At 46.4% G+C, this 21,217-nt stretch overlaps 1 protein-coding gene across 3 annotated transcripts in view; it reads right to left on the bottom strand.

The window, feature by feature from the left end:
- RANBP10 (RAN binding protein 10) overlaps positions 1–21,217 on the bottom strand; it is a 683,001-nt gene that overhangs the window by 483,696 nt on the left and 178,088 nt on the right. The window contains exon 1 of one of the 3 annotated variants that reach the window (XM_030203669.1): positions 14,179–14,225. The exons of the other annotated variants lie outside the window; for them this stretch is intronic. The gene's annotated coding sequence lies outside the window, so the exon portion shown is untranslated. Of the gene's footprint in view, positions 1–14,178; positions 14,226–21,217 lie in introns of those variants that run through there. 3 annotated transcript variants of the gene reach the window in all.

Below are 21,217 nucleotides of genomic sequence, written 5' to 3'. Positions count from 1 at the left end.
GCTTCGAGTGGGGTCCAAGATCCTTGGGCTACCCGATTTAGACCCGATTTACCCCCCACCATGAAAAGCTGGCACCCATCATGACCACCACCCAATTGGGAGAAGCCAGCCTTCTGTAAATTGGCCAGCAGGAGCCACCAGACTGTCCCTGGCCCGGCCTGACCAAGGGAGGCGTCGCTGATAATCCATCAATGTTGGCAACCACCTGCTCAACAGGAAGATCTGAAGAGGTCGCATATGAGCCCTCACCCATGGAATGACCTCCAAGGTCACCGTCATGGAACCGAGAAGCTGAACATAGTCCCACACTGGAGAAGAACGGTGACTCAACAAGGACCTGACCTGAGAAAGTAATTTGATCCTCTGACCCTCGGGCAGAAACACCTTTTCTTGCTTTGTATCGAACCACACTCCGAGGTACTCCAGGCTCTGAGTAGGAATTAGATGACTCTTGTCCCTGTTGATGACCCAACCTAAGGATTGAAGGAGTGCAATCACCCGGTCGGTGACTACACGACTCTCTGCCACAGTAGCTGCCCAAATCAGCCAGTCGTCGAGATAGGGATGCACCCGAATCCCTTCCTTCCACAAAAAGGCTACCACTACCACTATGACCTTGGAGAAGGTGCATGGGGCTGTGGCCACTCCGAAAGGAAGGGCTTGAAACTGAAGTGTTGACCCAGCACAGCAAATCTGAGAAATCGCTGATGAGGCTGCCAAATGGGAAAGTGCAGGTAAGCTTCTTGCAAATCGAGCACTGTCAAAAACTCACCTGGCTGAACAGCAGCAATAACTGCTCGCAACGTTTCCATACGAAAGTGGCAAACTCGTAAAACATGTTCACTTCCTGAGATCTAGAATAGGCCGAAAAGCCCCTCCTTTCTTTGGAACCACAAAGAAAATGGAGTAACGGCCTGTGCGCCATTCGAGAGGAGGAACCGGCACAATAGCCCCTATGCGCAGAAGGTCTCACATGCATTGCAGAATAGCTTTCCTCTTGGTCAGCGAGATACAGCGGGACTCCAGAAAAAAGTCTGTGACGGGAGAGATGAATTCTAGCTTGTAGCCCTCTGTCACCACTTCGAGGACCCACTGGTCTGAAGTAATTCTAACATAGTAACATAGTAGATGACGGCAGAAAAAGACCTGCACGGTCCATCTAGTCTGCCCACGATAAACTCATATGTGTATACCTTACCTTGATTTGTACCTGTCTTTTTCAGGGCACAGACCGTATAAGTCTGTGCAGCAGTATTTCCCGCCTCCCAACCACCAGTCCCGCCTCCCATCACCGGCTCCGGCACAGACCCCGTATAAGTCTGCCCTCTCCCATCCTAGCCTCTCAACCACCAACCCCTCTTCCCCCCGCCACTCAATTTCAGCTAAGCTTCTGTGGATCCATTCCTTCTGCACAGGATTCCTTTATGCCTGTCCCACGCATGTTTGAATTCCGTTACCGTTTTCATCTCCACCACCTCCCGCGGGAGGGCATTCCAAGCGCTCACCACCCTCTCCGTGAAGAAATACTTCCTGACATCTTTCCTGAGTCTGCCCCCCTTCAATCTCATTTCATGTCCTCTCATTCTACCGCCTTCCCATCTCCGGAAAAGATTCGTTTGCGGATTAATACCTTTCAAATATTTGAACGTCTGTATCATATCACCCCTGTTCCTCCTTTCCTCCAGAGTATACATGTTCAGGTCAGCAAGTCTCTCTTCATACGTCTTGGAACGCAACTCCCATACCATCCTCGTAGCTTTTCTTTGTACTGCTTCCATTTTTTTAACATCCTTCGCAAGGTACGGCCTCCAAAACTGAACACAATACTCCAGGTGGGGCCTCACCAACGTCTTATACAGGGGCATTAAAACCTCCTTTTTTCTGCTGGTCACACCTCTCTCTATACAGCCTAGCAACCTTCTCGCTACGGCCACCGCCTTGTCGCACTGTTTCATCGCCTTCAGGTCCTCAGATACTATCACCCCAAGATCCCTCTCCCCGTCCGTGTCTATCAGGCTCTCCCCACCTAACACATACGCCTCCCTTGGATTTCTACTCCCTAAGTGCATCACTTTGCATTTCTTTGCATTGAATTTTAATTGCCAAACGTTAGACCATTTTTCCAGCTTCTTCAGATCTTTTTTCATGTTTTCCACTCCCTCCGGGGTGTCCACTCTGTTGCAAATCTTGGTGTCATCCGCAAAAAGGCAAACTTTACCTTGTAACCCTTCGGCAATGTCACTCACAAATATATTGAACAGAATCGGCCCCAGCACCGATCCCTGAGGCACTGCACTACTCACCTTTCCCTCCTCCGAGCGAACTCCATTCACTACCACCCTCTGGCGTCTGCCCGTCAACCAGTTCCTAATCCAGTTCACCACTTCGGGTCCTATCTTCAGCCCTTCTAGTTTATTCAAGAGCCTCCTGTGGGGAACCATGTGAAAAGCCTTGCTGAAATCTAAGTAGATGACGTCCATAGCATGTCCTTGATTTAATTCTCCCGTCACCCAGTCAAAGAATTCAATGAGATTCGTTTGGCACGACTTCCCTTTGGTGAAACCATGTTGTCTCGGATCTTGCAACTTATTGGCTTCCAGGAAATTCACTATCCTTTCCTTCAGCATGGCTTCCATTACTTTTCCAATAACCGAAGTGAGGCTTACCGGCCTGTAGTTTCCAGCTTCTTCCCTATCACCACTTTTGTGAAGAGGGACCACCTCCGCCATTCTCCAATCCCTCGGAACCTCTCCCGTCTCCAAGGATTTATTAAACAAATCTTTAAGAGGACCCGCCAGAACCTCTCTGAGTTCCCTCAGTATTCTGGGGTGGATCCCGTCCGGCCCCATGGCTTTGTCCACCTTTAGCTTGCCAAGTTGTTCATACACACTCTCTTCCGTGAACGGTGCTCTATCCACTTCGTTTTCAGGTGTACTTTTGCCAGTCCCTCTCGGTCCTTCCCCAGGATTTTCTTCAGTAAAAACAGAACAAAAGTATCTATTTAGTAAATTGGCTTTTTCTTCATCATTTTCTACATAGCGTTTTGCTGTATCTTTTAGTCTCACAATCCCCTTTTTAGTCTTTCTCCTTTCACTAATATACCTGAAGAAGTTTTTGTCTCCCCTCCGTACATTTCTAGCCATTTGTTCTTCCGCTTGCGCCTTCGCCAGACGTACCTCTCTCTTGGCTTCTTTCAGTTTCATCCGGTATTCCTCCCCGTGTTCCTCTACTTGAGATTTTTTGTATTTCTGGAACGCTAACTCTTTAGCCTTTATTTTCTCAGCCACTTGCTTTGAAAACCATATCGGTTTCCTTTTTCTCTTGCTTTTATTTACCCTCCTTACATAAAGGTCTGTGGCCCTGTTTATTACTTCTTTCAGCTTGGACCACTGTCCTTCCACGTGTTGTGCGTTCTTGCAGCCCATCAGCTCCTTCCTCAGGTATTCCCCCATTTTGTTAAAGTCAGTTCGCTTGAAGTCCAGGACTTTGAGTTTAGAGTGGCCGCTAACCACATGAGCTGTTATATCAAAACAAACCGTTTGATGGTCACTGCTTCCCAGGTGCGCAGCCACTCGGACATTTGACACACTATCCCCATTTGTGAGCACCAGATCCAGCGTCGCTCCCTCCCTCGTGGGTTCCGTCACCATTTGTCTGAGCAGAGCACTTTGGAAAGCATCCACAATCTCTCTACTTCTTTCCGATTTTGCAGAAGGAACCTTCCAATCTACATCCGGCAGATTAAAATCTCCCAACAACAGAACCTCTCTTTTCTTCCCCAACTTCTGAATATCAGCGATCAGATCTTTATCCAGTTCCTCCAATTGTGTCGGGGGGTCTGTAGACAACACCCACGTGGACCAAGGTTCTATCCTCTCTTTTTAAGGTGATCCATATTGCTTCTTCCTTTCCCCACTTCCCTGTCATTTCAGTTGCTGCGATATCATCTCTCACATACAGAGCTACTCCTCCACCTTTACGTCCCTCTCTATCCTTCCTAAAAAGATTATAGCCTGGTATGTTTACATCCCATTCATGGGAACCATGGAGCCATGTCTCTGTGACTGCAACTATGTCCAAGTCAGTCTCCAACATCAGGGCTTGAAGGTCATGAATTTTATTGCTTAGACTGTGAGCATTTGTGGTCATTGCTTTCCAACTACATTTCCTAGTATGTGTTTTGGGTTTAGTGATTTGTGAGTGTCTTTTCTCTTTGGGTACCTTCTCCTCTTTTTGTTCCCTCTTCCTTGCTTTTTCTTTTTTTTCTGCTTCAATTTTAGTTTCAGGAACATCACAGTGCTGTAGTGGAGCAAAAGAATTTTGTAGTGGCAACACTTGTGTGGGCGGATGCTTCTTTGTGACATGACGAATTCTGCCTGAGCCTACTGTGAGCCATCTGTTCCTTTGTGGTTTTATTCTCTGAGGCAGTGGTGAGAAGTTATGATTCTGCACAGTCCTATAAGTTGCTTTAATTGTATCTAATTCTTGCATTACTTTATAGAGCTCTTGTTTTAAAGTAGATAGCTGAAGACAGACAGGACAAGCTTTAAGTTTCCAGATGATTTGCCTTGAAACTAAAGCAGCACAATTATTGCAGAGAATAAAAGTCATCCTGATTGGTTGAAATGGGTATGAACAGGTGTACTATGTTGGAGTATCAGCCTGCAAGACTGCCTGTGTATGACTGAGGAGTAAAGTTAATGAGGTTTGGTTTGTCTATAAATGAGTGGACAACCCTGGGGTGGGTGGGATTATAAGTCCCAAAGTGTCAGCTAAGTGCTGCTATCAAGGGAATTCTCTAGCTTAATGGACCCAAATGGTAGTGTCTGATCAAGGACCTTACAGTTTATTTAACTTTTAAAACTGCCCTAGATATTAATAACTTTCCTTTTAAATAAATCTAGATATTGCCAATAATTCTAGCAGTTTCAGCTATGTAAAAATGCCCCTCCCCTTTATCAGAGCTTGGCAGGAACAGAAAGAAAGAAAGAAAGACAGAAAGAGAGGTTTCCCAGTGCTAATTAAATTGATTAAGCAACAAGCCTTAAAAATTTAGGATAAAATATCAGGTAGTTTCTCACCTAAGCCAGTCAATTTGAGAAGTAAGGGATTTAGGGGTCAGAATAAACCTGTCCTTTTTGCAGGAGCTTGGTTCAGTAGTCCCAGCACCTAAGCCAGTCAATTTGAGAAGTAAGGGATTTAGGGGTCAGAATAAACCTGTCCTTTTTGCAGGAGCTTGGTTCAGTAGTCAATTCTGACCCACTCTGGAAGAAATAGTGAGAGCCGACCACTGATCTGCTCTTCTACCAAGTGGACCTGCGCCCCATCATTGTGAGGCTCACGGAGGAGCCCCCTGACAAGCAGGGGGGGTCCGGATGGACGCTTGTCGTTGCGAAAGGAAGAACGCTGACCAAAACGAGGACGTTGAAAGGCAGAGTTAGCGTGCCCTGGGCAATACCGTCGTGCCTCTTGGAAACGCGACTTTGAAGCTCCCTGCCTGGACCCAGACCTGGGTCTATCCTCCGGGAGATGCTGAGATTTGGAATCCCCCAAATCTTTAACAATCTTTTCCAGGTCCTTACCAAAAAGCAACTTCCCCCGGAAAGGCAATTTAATAAGACGCTGCTTAGAGGCCATATCTGCAGCCCAATGACGGAGCCACAGCAGATGGAGGAAACGGCCAAAGCAATGAGCTTGGCTGAAGCATGAACCAAATCATACAAGGCATCCACCAAGTACACCAGGCCTATATCCATTTGTGACAATTGAGAAATCTTAGCCAGACCTGCCTCCAAGTCCAAATCAATCACAGAGTGAAGCCAACTGAGACAGGCTCTAGCTGCATAAGAGCTACAAATAGAGGCTTGAAGAGTCAAAGCGGCCACCTCAAAGGAACGTTTCAAGGAGGCTGCCAGACATCTGTCCTGCATATCCTTGAGTGCCACACCACCCTCCACTGGAAGAGTAGTCTTCTTAGTGACAGCCGTCACTAGGGCATCCACCTTTGGCAGAGCAAACTGCTCCACTCGGTCCGCTGAAACCGGATACCACCGGGACATAGCCCTGGCCACTTTCAACCCCCTCCCATCAGGGTCCACCCACTGAGCCGAAATTAGCTCCTCTATAGCTTCGTGCACCGGAAAGGCCTTAGAAGGATGCCTGGTACTGGCCATTTTGGGGTTGACAGTCTGAGAAGCAGAGCCCTTCGGGTCCTCTATATTCAAGGCTTCCAACGCCTGAAAAATAAAGGAGGACAATTCCTCCTTATGGAAAATCCTCACAGCGGAAAAGTCCTCTGCCTGGTCAGTAAGGACACAGTGCTCTACCTCCTCCAGTCCCGTCTGCTCCGAAAGAGCCATCAAGGAGGGGGCTGCCGGCAATTGAACTAAGGACCCCTCCTCAGACCCCAAAGCAACTCCTACGCTTCTTAAGGGAGCAGATTTCATCTGAGGAAAAACCCAAAATCCCCTGGCTACCCCCAGACCCCCCAATAGGGTCAATGACAGAAGCTGGAGCAGGAGGGGGAAAAGTCCTCTTCAGCAAATATGCCTGATGGAGGAGCAAAACAAATTCGGCAGAAAACCCCTCCCCCAAAGCGGAGGAACCTGCAGCCATGGCCCCTGAACCACAAGGAGTAGTGCCTGACGCCCCTGAAACCTCTCCCAACCCAGGAGAAGAAACGCAGTCCAAAACCGCTACCGGAACCGCCTCCGCGGCGGTTTGCAAAATGGTGCGCAAATCATGAGGCTCCGGGCAGGAAAGCGCGCTCTCGGGGGGTGCCACAGATCCATCAAGTCCCACCAAGTCAGCGCAACCAGCGCTGCAAAAACCCACTGCCAATCGATGTTTCCCACATTGGGAACATCGCTTCACAGCCTCTGTTGCCATCTGCCCCGGTAAACAAACCCCAGCAGCACTTACCAGCAGCAGAGGAAGCTCAGGACCTGCAGCATGAATCGAGGAGGAACGATCCGACTCCTAAGCCAGACAGGGTCAGACAAGCAGGAACACAAGCAGGGCTCAGACAGGCAGGAAAACAGCGCTGCTCTCACTAAAATCACTTCCCCTCCGTTTTTTGTTTTTTTTTTAGTGAGGAGGTAGAAACAGGGAAGAAAACAGCAAAAAGCCTGTTAAGAGGGAATTTTGAGGTGAAGCAGGGATCCAGAACCTGGGTATGCCCCCAAAGGTGACACCTTCAGTCAGCCACTCCCGGCTCAATCTGGCCACTGGCCTAGGAGCACCCTCTCATAAGCCTTGAATCCAGGAGCTGGAGAAAAGCCGTCCACCACCTGCTGTAGATACAGACATACTAAATGAGAAAGGGGCTGGCCGTCTGGCATCACTGCCTTCAGTTTGTTTATCTCTATTTCCACCTGCTGGTAGACGGACTTAACCCACCAGTTCCTGGATTCATCTGCTGCAGGTGACAAAGAAAAGCAGTTTATCAAATTCCATTTGACATACTATGTTACCGCTTTTCTGTGGTATAGTGTGCGGCAGTGACCAAAAAAGCAAGCAGGATGCTAAGAATTATCAGGAAAGGGATGGTAAATATGACCAAAAATACTATAATGCCTCTGTATCGTTCCATGGTGCGACCACACCTTGAGTATTGCGTTCAGTTCTGGTTGCCATATCTCAAAAAAGATATAGCAGAATTAGAAATGGTTCAAAGATGAATGACAAATGATAAAGGGGATGGAACTCCTCTCATTTGAGGAAAGGCTAAAGAGATTAGGGATCTTCAGCTGGGAAAAGAGATGAAAGGAGATATGATTGAGGTCTACAAAATACTGAGTGGTATAGAACGAATAGAAGTGATTCGATTTTTTACTCTTTCAAAAAGTACAAATACTAGGGGACAATCAATGACATTACATGGAAATACTTTTAAAACAAATAGGAGGAAATACTTTTTTACTCAACAAATAATTAAGCTCTGAAACTCTTTGCCGGAGGATGTAGTAACAGCGGTTAGTGTATCTGGGTTTAAAAAAGGTTTGGACAAGTTCCTGGAGGAAAAGTCCATAGTCTGCCATTGAGACAGACACAGGGAAGCCACTGCTTGAACTAGGATTGGTAGTATGGATTGTTGCTACTATTTGGGTTTCTGCCAGGTGCTTGTGACCTGGATTGGCCACTGTTGGAAACAGGATACTGGGCTAGATGGACCACTGGTCTGACCCAGTATGGCTATTCTTATTTTCTTATGTTCATTACCCTTACCCTTATTTAATGATTTACTGTAAACTACTCAAGTCTGCTTATAGGTGGTATATCAAATTATAAATACACAAACTTGAATGCCACTGCTAGCTGTACTTTACAGTAATTTCTGGGGCTTACATCGCTATTTCTCCCAGATGCCCAAACCATTCCCAAATAAACTGTCACTCTTTTCAGATTTAGTATGGCGGTCACATGATTGTTATTCCTCTTAGCTGTTCGCACTACTCACAGATAGACTGACCGGCACTCTCCTAGTACGTACAAACACATAAACAAATCATCAGTAAAAGTAAGTGTGCTTTACTGTGGCACCAAGTTACAGAATTGCCCTCCAGGAACAGGAAAATACCTACTGTATCTAAATATAGCTCATTTTGTGCTACAACTGAAAAAGGTATGAGCCACGTACAAAATCCATCCTCCTTCTATGTCTAGAAAGAGAAGTTACGGTGGGTTTAATTTAATTTTTTTAAATTAAGTTTGAATAAGTTTGAACAAAAAAACATAAGAAATGAGATAATACTACTTAATACATTTATCAGCAGATAAATTATTATATATAGCCCACATCAAGGGAAACTAGAATTAAATCAAGAAATTGAAATAGGAAGAAATAAATGTACCAATATCTAGCAGCATTATCACCCTAAATGATATTGAATATACAAATTAAAGCCTGGAGACTGGCATTGGCGAGCAGGACCAGTGAGAGCTGTGGTGAAATCAACAAGCAGATTCCAGGCCAGCCCGAGGTTGGAGGGACCTGGTGATATCATCAACGCTGCTCCGGCCCAGCTATTTGAGCAGCAGATGCTACTACTACTACTACTATTTAGCATTTCTATAGCGCTACAAGGCGTACGCAGCGCTGCACAAACATAGAAGACAGTCCCTAGCTCAAAGAGCTTACAATCTAATAGACAAAAAATAAATAAAATAAGCAAATCAAATCAATTAATGTGAACAGGAAGGAAGAGAGGAGGGTAGGTGGAGGCGAGTGGTTACAAGTGGTTACGAGTCAAAAGCAATGTTAAAGAGGTGGGCTTTCAGTCTAGATTTAAAGGTGGCCAAGGATGGGGCAAGACGTAGGGGCTCAGGAAGTTTATTCCAGGCGTAGGGTGCAGCGAGACAGAAGGCACAAAGTCTGGAGTTGGCAGTAGTGGAGAAGGGAACAGATAAGAAGGATTTATCCATGGAGCGGAGTGCACGGGAAGGGGTGTAGGGAAGGATGAGTGTGGAGAGATACTGGGGAGCAGCAGAGTGAGTACATTTAAGGTTAGTAGAAGTGTTCACATAGGAGAGAGGGAAGGGAGGGAGAGGGAGGGGATTATTGGGGGGAAGGTTGGGGGGGGTTGTTGGGAAGGGAGGGATTATAATAAAAAAACGAAAACAATTTGTTTCTGTAAATTTCAGCAAACTCACATTACCTGTAATAATGAAGAATTGTTATTGTGAATGCAAGTGATAAAGTTGTATAGTGATATATGTACAGGATACTGGTTTTGAATAAAAATGATAAATCATAAGGTTAGTAGAAGAAGTTTGAACAGGATGCGAAAACGGATAGGGAGCCAGTGAAGGGTCTTGAGGAGAGGGGTAGTATGAGTAAAGTGACCCTGGCGGAAGACGAGACAGGCAGCAGAGTTTGGCGTGTGGTCACAAGCATGTGACTTAAGGGGCATTCCCTGCCCCTTGGGAGCAATGCTGTAGCTGCATTTGAGCCTGGGGATTCTGTCTGAATTTGAGGCCTCATTTTGAGTGAACTGAAAAATTTTCCTTTTTTCTTTGATGTTATAGGCAAACACAAGAACAGAGGGGAAATAATGCCATTTGTTCTGCAGTGCAAGGACATATTCAAATTGTTTAGAGTGCAACCCTGGCTATTCCTATTGCCCTGGGATCTTCTATTCTGGTGCACTTTAAGCTCGGGGAAGTCCCCTAACCCCTCCTATACCATTGGCTTTCTTAATGGTTCCCAGACAGGAAACTACTTTTATAGTCTCCTATTCTGAGTGCAGGTTCAGCTGAGGTAACAGAGGCTTTGGCAGTCTTGTCTCAGGTCTCAAGATCTCCTGCACCTGTTCCCAAACTGGTGCCTTGTCCTGAAATACTGGATTTAGGGTGGACTTGCAGCAGCAACCCTTGTATATTTTTTTATTGATATCTGGAGGTCTGTCTTTAGAGTGAAGGCCATGCTCAAGAACTCTGTCACAGCTGTCTTTTCAAGTCAAGCCTCCAAGATTAGAATATAAAGTTAACAACTTACAAGCCACTGGTTCTTCAAGATTAAAAGAGTTCGTTGCTGCACAGGAGGTGTGAGGCTTTGAAAAATGTTTCCAAGTCTAGGAATCTGTGTATTTTGTATTCTCCTTTCATATACCTTCTTTCTTCAGAGTCTTTTCTGCATACTTACTTTAAGGAATGTTATTGTTACCCACAGAAGAACAGAAATTAATTTTCTAATTATACCATTTGTCAATTAGGAAGATTAATGAAAGTGAAAAGGGGACAGCCTTATAAGTATTGCCATACTGGGACAGACTGAAGGTTCATCAAATTCAGCATCCTGTTTCCAACAGTGGCCAATCCAAGTTACAAGTGCCTGGCAAGATCCCAAAACAGTACCATACATTTTATGCTGCTTATCCTAGAAATAAGCAGTGGATTTTCCCCAAGTTCATATTAATAATATCTTATGGACTTTTCTTTTAGGAAGATATCCAAACTTTTTAAAACCCAGATAAGCTAACTGCTTTTACTACATTCTCTGGCAATGAATTCCAGAGTTTATTTACACATTGAGTTAAGAAATATTTTCTCTGATTCGTTTTAAATTTACTACTTTGTAGCTTCATTGCGTGCCCCCTAGTCCTAGTATTTTTGGAAAGAGTAAACAAGCGATTCATGTCTACCCGTTCCATCCCACTCATTATTTTATAGATCTCTTATCCCATCTCCTCCTCAGCCATCTTTTCTCCAAGCTGAAGAGCCCTAGCTGATGATGTGGTCTACAGAAACCGAATGGAATGTATTGTTTTATTCATAGTAAGGCATACCCACATTCCATAATTACCCAGCAGCAGTTCACACCAACTTTAGCTGAGTATTACCATATACACTTCAACTGTCACAAGTTTTTTTTACATTTACAAACTTGTTCGGTATATGTAGGCATGTGCGTAGGTCCGGATAACGTCTATACCTTCTGTCATCAGTATACATTATGTCCCATTTATTGATTTATGGGTTCACTCTTATCAAAAATGTATTGTGCTAAATGTGAAGTTCTTACACATCTCAGTTCATATTTATACTTCTCTCAAGAGAACCTATTATATACCAACTAGAATTTTCATTCATTGCTTTTTATCAACAAGCACTATGTCAAATGTACAAGGGACTAGCTGTTTGCATGTTTTCAAGTATAAATGAGTCATTATATGACAAAGCTGCATGTGTTTCACATGAAACGGAATGGCTTTTACCATAGCTCTTGGAATGAATGATTAATGTAACTTCTTCACACACTATTGGAAATTGAAACTGTTGCTACCTTATAAATACATATGTTGTTTGATTGAAAAAAAATTATTATATCCACGTCCAGTAGCATGGACTAAAATGCCTTCCAAACTTGCCCACAGTGACTACAATGATTCCGTTACCTTTGAACACATGAATTAATTTCACATGAAACAGGTATAAGTACAAGTGTCAAACTTGTGTTCAAAAATAGTTCCATGATAGAATCCTGCACCAGAAAATTTAAATTTATCTCTTGCCACTAGGGGGAGAAATCCTGTTAACAGAATCATGGCTTCTAAAAGTAACAGAATCTGATCATTACATCTCAAGATTATATCTTAAATTACTTCCTTATTTTATTGTATAAAGAACTGCAACAAGATTTTATATGCTGCACATGTGTTTTACATTTTTTCATTTTGATATTTAAATACTTTCTTAAGTAAATACTCAAATCTAGAATAAGTAAATGTCTTTGTTTGTATATACTTTGGATAAGAAAAAATTCAAAATTTGAACGGTTTTCTGAATTCTAGATTACTACTACTACTACTACTACTTATCATTAATTCTGTAAATAAAACCACCTATGGTTAGCAAGTGCTATTACAACTCAATTATGCTTTTCTGTACTCTCAAGTCTTTCAGTACATATTTCAAAACATGGCCAAATTAACAGCTGCTGAAAAACAGAGGAATTATTGCAAGTGTCTTTAAGCAAAGGACTTGCTAGTGGCAGTTCAAGACAAAAGACAGGAAACAAAAAACTGCAAGTCTTGCCAAAATGGTTCCAAAGGAATTTAAAAATTTCAAGAGTTGCATAAAAGAAAGCCTGGAAAAGTATAGAGCGCACCAAAAACAACTCAGCATTGCTAATGCTATCAGTGCTCCCACCCCTCACACATAAAGTCCATATCTCACCAGCAACTCTGGCAAAGGCAGTAAAGCAAACACTTATTTACCACATAGTCCTAGAAAGCGACAAAAAGTTCTATTTACATCAGCCAGCCAACACAGTTTGAAAACTGAGATTGACACCACACTTCAGAAACTAAGTCGTTTAGAAAAGGATGTAAAAAAACTGTTTTGTTTTTTCAAATGCAAGATGACACATCATGGCAGGCACTGGGAAGGAAAGACAGTGTGACAATCAAGGGGAAATTGGGAAAAAGGAAGGTTCAGAAGTGGTTTCTACTCTATACGCTGAAAGAGGTCTACAAAATATTTTGTGAAATATTCATATCGGTAGGGTCATGTGCTAAGCCTATTGGCTCTAGCAAGTTCTGTGATCAGAATGAACTGCCTCAAACAATATGCATCTGTCAGTATTATGAAAATATTTGAATCCTGTTGGAAATTCTGAACAAACACATCCCGTCTTTGCCAACATAGTTCCGTTCTTTCATTGCTAAAGTTACTTGTGATCCTGAATCAGAACGATGCATGTACAGAAAGTTCTAACAAATCTGACAACAAATTCTGTCTGACCGATAAACAGAAATCTTTAGATGCAGCATGGTATCAGTGGGATATGGTGAATCAGCAGATTACCAAGTCCTGTAGTCAGTAAGCCAACCACTTGTTTCGAGATGTTGAAGGCACAGTTAGTTGCCTTTTTCTTGTTCATTCATTTGTAAAGAGAAAACAAAGTACTTGAAAATGCCAAGCAGAAGGTTTCAAATGAAAATGTCATCCAAGTTGATTTTTCAGAAAATTATGCCTTTAAGCAACAAAATGAAATTCAGAATGCACACTGGACCAGTAGTCAAGCAACTGTTTTCACTGCATATGTTTGGCTGCTAGACAAAGCAGGCATTTCAGCAGCATTCATAAGTGATTATATAGTAACACACAACATAGTAACACACAAATATGCAGTCCATACACTGCTTTCTCACTTATTAAATCTGGTCAAGAGCAAGAATCCTTCAGTTAATGAAATTCATTTCTTCAGTAATAGGGCTGCAAGCCAGTTTAAGCAGAAGTTTCTGTTTGCAGGCCTCACATTTTTGCAAACTGACTTCAGTGTCAAGCTGTCATGGCATGACTTCGCCATCAGCCACGGCAAGGGTGTGGTTGGTGGTAGTGGAGGAACAGTTAAATGCTTAGTTTGGAAGGAATGCATGGCAGGGAAAGTTATTCAGTCAGACGAAGATATGGCAAAGGTTGCTGATGAAAAATCAGTTAAAATCAACATTTCATTTATTCCTGCTGCTGAAGTGGAAAAAAGTCATGCTGATCTTGACAAAAGATGGAAAAATATTCTTACACTTCCAAACACTCGCACTATCCAATGTGTTGCTGCAGTTGATAAATACGTTGTGGAGTATAACGTACTCTCTGTTTCAGGACAAAAAACATTTGCCTTTAGAAAAGATATTGTAGTACAACAAACATCCAATGATCCAGTTGAAATCCCTTTACCTGTAGCCGATACAGTCAACCCAGGAGATTTTCTTCTGGTGTGGTTTGACTGGAAAAAAAGCATAAAGTTTTATATTGCCCAAATAAAATCTGTTGATGAAGATTCAATCAAAGTGGCATTCTTAAGGAAACAAGATAAAGAAGGTACTGTATTTTAATTTCTGGTACGAGAGGATATCAGCTGGATTGAATGTGACCAGATTATAAAAAAGCTATAACAGCAGCACATTACACCCAGACATTTACATGCAAATTGATGGTCTAAGAACACTGATCAATTTTGAAACTGAATTAATACCAATCCATTGTATGCCTTACTTCTGGAACAGAAGAGATCATACTAAAAATGAAAGGGATAGTTCAAGTTAAGTCTGATGAACTCTAAACTGACTGATTTCTTAACATTCTATAAGTTTTTCCATTTTATGAATAAAAGTTCTGTTTCGTGGTGATTTCATTACCTGCAACTAAATTCCATTTTTCTTTCATACAGTCATTCAAAATTCAATATTAATTACAATGTGTGTAGTTAATATAATTTCTGTGTCTTCTCTGGTTTGGCTGAATTGTAGTGTGTGTGTGTGTATATATGTGTGTGTATATATATATATATATATATATATATATATATATATATATAGCGAATGCTACATACCTGTAGAAGGTATTCTCCGAGGACAGCAGGCTGATTGTTCTCACTGATGGGTGACGTCCACGGCAGCCCCTCCAATCGGAAAACTTTACTAGCAAAGGCCTTTGCTAGTCCTCACGCGCCGATGCGCACCGCGCATGCACGGCCGTCTTCCCGCCCGAACCGGCTCGTGTTCGTCAGTCCCATATGTAGCAAGACAAAACAAGGGAAGACACAACTCCAAAGGGGTGGCGGGCGGGTTTGTGAGAACAATCAGCCTGCTGTCCTCGGAGAATACCTTCTACAGGTATGTAGCATTCGCTTTCTCCGAGGACAAGCAGGCTGCTTGTTCTCACTGATGGGGTATCCCTAGCCCCCAGGCTCACTCAAAACAACAAACATGGTCAATTGGGCCTCGCAACGGCGAGGACATAACTGAGATTGACCTAACAATTTATCCAACTAACAGAGAGTGTAGCCTGAAACAGAATAAACATGGGCCTAGGGGGGTGGAGTTGGATTCTAAACCCCAAACAGATTCTGAAGCACTGACTGCCCGAACCAACTGTCGCGTCGGGTATCCTGCTGCAGGCAGTAATGAGATGTGAATGTGTGGACAGATGACCACGTCGCAGCTTTGCAGATCTCTTCAATAGTGGCTGACTTCAAGTGGGCCACTGACGCAGCTATGGCTCTGACATTGTGAGCCGTGACATGACCCTCAAGAGCCAGCCCAGCCTGGGCGTAAGTGAAGGAAATGCAATCTGCTAGCCAATTGGATATGGTGCGTTTCCCCACAGCCACTCCCCTCCTGTTGGGATCAAAAGAAACAAACAATTGGGCGGACTGTCTGTTGGGCTGTGTTCGCTCCAGATAGAAGGCCAATGCTCTCTTGCAGTCCAATGTGTGCAGCTGACGTTCAGCAGGGCAGGAATGAGGACGGGGAAAGAATGTTGGCAAGACAATTGACTGGTTCAGATGGAACTCCGACACAACCTTTGGCAAGAACTTAGGGTGAGTGCGGAGGACTACTCTGTTATGATGAAATTTGGTGTAAGGGGCCTGGCTACCAGGGCCTGAAGCTCACTGACTCTACGAGCTGAAGTAACTGCCACCAAGAAAATGACCTTCCAGGTCAAGTACTTCAGATGGCAGGAGTTCAGTGGCTCAAAAGGAGGTTTCATCAGCTGGGTGAGAACGACATTGAGATCCCATGACACTGTAGGAGGTTTGACGGGGAGCTTTGAAAAAAAGCAAACCTCTCATGAAGCGAACAACTAAAGGCTGTCCTGAGATCGGCTTACCTTCCACACGGTAATGGTATGCACTGATTGCGCTAAAGTGAACCCTTACAGAGTTGGTCTTGAGACCGGACTCAGACAAGTGCAGAAGGTATTCAAGCAGGGTCTGTGTAGGACAAGAGCGAGGATCTAGGGCCTTGCTGTCACACCAGACGGCAAACCTCCTCCATAGAAAGAAGTAACTCCTCTTAGTGGAATCTTTCCTGGAAGCAAGCAAGATACGGGAGACACCCTCTGACAGACCCAAAGAGGCAAAGTCTACGCTCTCAACATCCAGGCCGTGAGAGCCAGAGACTGGAGGCTGGGATGCAGAAGCGCCCCTTCGTCCTGTGTGATGAGGGTCGGAAAACACTCCAATCTCCACAGTTCTTCGGAGGACAACTCCAGAAGAAGAGGGAACCAGATCTGACGCGGCCAAAACGGAGCAATCAGAATCATGGTGCCTCGGTCTTGCTTGAGTTTCAACAAAGTCTTCCCCACCAGAGGTATGGGAGGATAAGCATACAGTAGACCTTCCCCCCAGTCCAGGAGGAAGGCATCCGATGCCAGCCTGCCGTGGGCCTGAAGTCTGGAATAGAATTGAGGGACCTTGTGGTTGGCCTGAGATGCAAAGAGATCCACCAAGGGGATGCCCCACACCTGAAAGATCTGCCGCACTACCCTGGAATTGAGCGACCACTCGTGAGGTTGCATGATCCTGCTCAACCTGTCGGCCAGACTGTTGTTTACGCCTGCCAGATATGTGGCTTGGAGCAACATGCCGTAACGGCGAGCCCACAGCCACATGCTGACGGCTTCCTGACACAGGGGGCGAGATCCGGTGCCCCCCTGCTTGTTGATGTAATACATGGCAACCTGGTTGTCTGTCTGAATTTGGATAATTTGGTGGGACAGCCGATCTCTGAAAGCCTTCAGAGCGTTCCAGACCACTCGTAACTCCAGGAGATTGATCTGTAGATCGCGTTCCTGGAGGGACCAGCTTCCTTGGGTGTGAAGCCCATCGACATGAGCTCCCCACCCCAGGAGAGACGCATCCGTAGTCAGCACTTTTTGTGGCTGACGAATTTGGAAAGGACGTCCCAGAGTCAAATTGGACCAAATCGTCCACCAATACAGGGAGTTGAGAAAACTCGTGGACAGGTGGATCACGTCTTCTAGATCCCCAGCAGCCTGAAACCACTGGGAAGCTAGGGTCCATTGAGCAGATCGCATGTGAAGGCGGGCCATGGGAGTCACATGAACTGTGGAGGCCATGTGGCCCAGCAATCTCAACATCTGCTGAGCTGTGATCTACTGGGACGCTCGCACCCGCGAGACGAGGGACAACAAGTTGTTGGCTCTCGTCTCTGGGAGATAGGCACAAGCCGTCCGAGAATCCAGCAGAGCTCCTATGAATTCGAGTCTCTGCACTGGGAGAAGATGGGACTTTGGATAATTTATCACAAACCCCAGTAAGCTCCAGGAGGTGAATAGTCATCTGCATGGACTGTAGAGCTCCTGCCTCGGATGTGTTCTTCACCAGCCAATCGTCGAGATAGGGGAACACGTGTACTCCTAGCCTGCGAAGCGCCGCTGCTACTACAGCCAAGCACTTCGTGAACACTCTGGGCGCAGTGGCGAGCCCAAAGGGTAGCACACAGTACTGGAAGTGACGTGTGCCCAGCTGAAATCGCAGATACTGTCTGTGAGCTGGCAGTATCGGGATGTGCGTGTAGGCGTCCTTCAAGTCCAGAGAGCATAGCCAATCATTTTCCTGAATCATGGGGAGAAGGGTGCCCAGGGAAAGCATCCTGAACTTTTCCTTGACCAGATATTTGTTCAGGGCCCTTAGGTCTAGGATGGAATGCATCCCCCCTGTTTTCTTTTCCACAAGGAAGTACCTGGAATAGAATCCCAGCCCTTCTTGCCCGGATGGCATGGGCTCGACTGCATTGGCGCTGAGAAGGGCGGAGAGTTCCTCTGCAAGTACCTGCTTGTGCTGGAAGCTGTAAGATTGAGCTCCCGGTGGGCAATTTGGAGGTTTGGAGGCCAAATTGAGGGTGTATCCTTGTCGGCCTATTTGAAGAACCCAACAGTCGGAGGTTATAAGAGGCCACCTTTGGTGAAAAACTTTCAACCTCCCCCCGACCGGCAGATCGCCCGGCACTGACACGTTGATGTCGGCTATGCTCTGCTGGAGCCAGTCAAAAGCTCGCCCCCTGCTTTTGCTGGGGAGCCGTGGGGCCTTGCTGAGGCGCACGCTGCTGACGAGAGCGAGCACGCTGGGGCTTAGCCTGGGCCGCAGGCTGTCGAGAAGGAGGATTGTACCTACGCTTACCAGAAGAGTAGGGAACAGTCTTCCTTCCCCCATAAAAACGTCTACCTGAGGAGGTAGATGCTGAAGCTGTCGGCGGAAGAACTTGTCGAAAGCGGTATCCCGCTGGTGGAGCTGCTCTACCACCTGTTCGACTTTCTCTCCAAAAATATTGTCCGCTCGGCAAGGGGAGTCCGCAATCTGCTGCTGGATCCTATTCTCCAGGTCGGAGGCATGCAGCCATGAGAGTCTGCGCATCACCACACTTTGAGCAGCGGCCCTGGACGCAACATCAAAGGTACCATATACCCCTCTGGCCAGGAATTTTCTGCACGCCTTCAGCTGCCTGACCACCTCCTGAAATGGCTTGGCTTGCTCAGGAGGGAGCTTGTCCACCAAGCCCGCCAACTGCCGCACATTGTTCCGCATATGTATGCTCATGTAGAGCTGGTAAGACTGGATTTTGGCTACGAGCATAGAAGATTGGTAGGCCTTCCTCCCAAAGGAGTCTAAGGTTCTAGAGTCCTTGCCCGGGGGAGCCGAAGCATGCTCCCTAGAACTCTCAGCCTTCTTTAGGGCCAGATGCACCACACCAGAGTCGTGAGGCAACTGAGTGCGCATCAGCTCTAGGTCCCCATGGATCCGGTACTGGGACTCGATCTTCTTGGGAATGTGGGGATTAGTTAGAGGCTTGGTCCAGTTCGCCAGCAATGTCTTTTTTAGGACATGATGCATGGGAACTGTGGACGCTTCCTTAGGTGGAGAAGGATAGTCCAAGAGCTCAAACATTTCAGCCCTGGGCTCATCCTCCACAACCACCGGGAAGGGGATGGCCGTAGACATCTCCCGGACAAAGGCCGCAAAAGACAGACTCTCGGGAGGAGAAAGCTGCCTTTCAGGGGAGGGAGTGGGATCAGAAGGAAGGCCATCAGACTCCTCGTCAGAGAAATATCTGATGGCCTCCTCCTCCTCCCACGAGGCCTCACCATCGGTATCAGACACAAGTTCATGAACCTGGAAACACGGCCACGGTGGGAGCGTCGACAGGTAGACTCCTTCGCCAGCACCGGCGAAGCTCCCTCCGCCGACATCGTCGGGGAGCCTTCCTGGGAGGCGACCGCATGTCGGAGACCTCACCCCGGGCAAGGGGCCAGCCGGCGCCTCACTCGACGGTACCGGTGGCACAAGCACCCCCGGTACCGGAGGGGAAGGGCGCAACAGCTCTCCCAGGATCTCTGGGAGAACGGCCCGGAGACTCTCGTGCAGAGCGGCTGTGGAGAAAGACATGGAAGCCGATGCAGGCGTCAAGGTCAGAGTCTGTTCCGGGCGTGGAGGCTGTTCCGGGCTGTTCAAGGTGGAGCGCATTGACACCTCCTGAACAGAGGGTGAGCGGTCCTCTCGGTGTCGATGCCTACTGGGTGCCGACTCCCTCGGCGACCCAGAGCTCTCGGTACCGATGCGGGAAGGAGACCGGTGTCTCTGCTTCTTTTTCAAACGAAGCATGTCACCGGAACTTCCCGGTACCGACGAGGAGGACGTAGAATCCAGCCGTCGCTTCCTCGGGGCCGTGGCCAAAGAAGGTCGGTCTCGGGGGGGCTGTACCGCAGGAGCCCTCAGGGTAGGGGGAGACCCACCTGAAGGCTCACCGCCACCAGCAGGGGGAATGGACAGCCCTCACCTGCACTCCAGTCGAAGCACCACCGTCCGACGACATCAGCACTAGTGGAGGTCCCGGTACCACTGACGCCAACACAGCCTTTCGATGTCTCGGTACCGACGATGCAGAGGGTCGATGCCTCGATGCAGTCGATGCCGAGGTCGAAGGTCTTGATGCTGTCGACGTCGATGCACTTGATGCCCCCGGTGCTGTTGTTGACGAAGAGCCCGAGAACAACACGTTCCACTGGGCCAATCTCGCTACCTGAGTCCTCTTCTGTAAAAGGGCGCAAGGACTACAGGCCTGCGGGCGGTGCCCAGCCCCCAGACACTGAAGACACGTGTCTATCAGTGAGCGAGATTACCCGGGCGCACTGGGTGCACTTCTTGAAGCCGCTGGGAGACTTCGATGACATGGGCGGAAAAATCACGCCGGCTAAATCAAAATTCGTAATGGCGATATAGGCACCAAAAATAGGGAGAGAAAAAACCCGTACCGAGGCCTCAAAAATGGCCTAACCCGAAAGCGAAAGGAAACTTACGCGGGGCAAAAGCTGGAAGCACGGGAAAGGGGTAAAGACCGTAAAGGTCCTCTTTTTTTTTTTTTTTCCAGCGAAAATCGGGAAGACGCGCGAGGGTCAACTTTGAGGGGCGCGAAACAGCGCAAAACACGACCGTCCCAAGCGCGGACAAAAGAAGACTGACGAACACGAGCCGGTTCGGGCGCATCGGCGCACGAGGACTAGCAAAGGCCTTTGCTAGTAAAGTTTTCCGATTGGAGGGGCTGCCGTGGACGTCACCCATCAGTGAGAACAAGCAGCCTGCTTGTCCTCGGAGAAATATATATATATATATGTGTGTGTGTGTGTGTGTGTAAAATTTATAATTTACATGCAAGGAATTCTCATGCATACTTGCGCGAGAAGTTCTGGCATGCTGCTCAGAGCCGGAAACAAACAGCGGGGAGCAGTAGCAGTCCATCAGGGCTCAGTATCCCTGCCAGAAAAGGTAAAGGAGTTCAGAGATGCCAAGGGTGGCCCATCTTAAAGCTGGAGATTTACCACCGCTATTCTGGAGATTGAAGGCCAATAAGTGAGGTTTTTCTTGTGGGCTCCAGCCATGTTTAAAACCAGTTCTGGCAGGAGCACATTCAAAAAC

This window comes from Microcaecilia unicolor, chromosome 5, assembly GCF_901765095.1.
Source record: "Microcaecilia unicolor chromosome 5, aMicUni1.1, whole genome shotgun sequence".
In the NCBI taxonomy this organism is placed as follows: Eukaryota; Metazoa; Chordata; class Amphibia; order Gymnophiona; family Siphonopidae; genus Microcaecilia; species Microcaecilia unicolor.
This window is presented reverse-complemented; position numbering and strand designations above follow the sequence as displayed.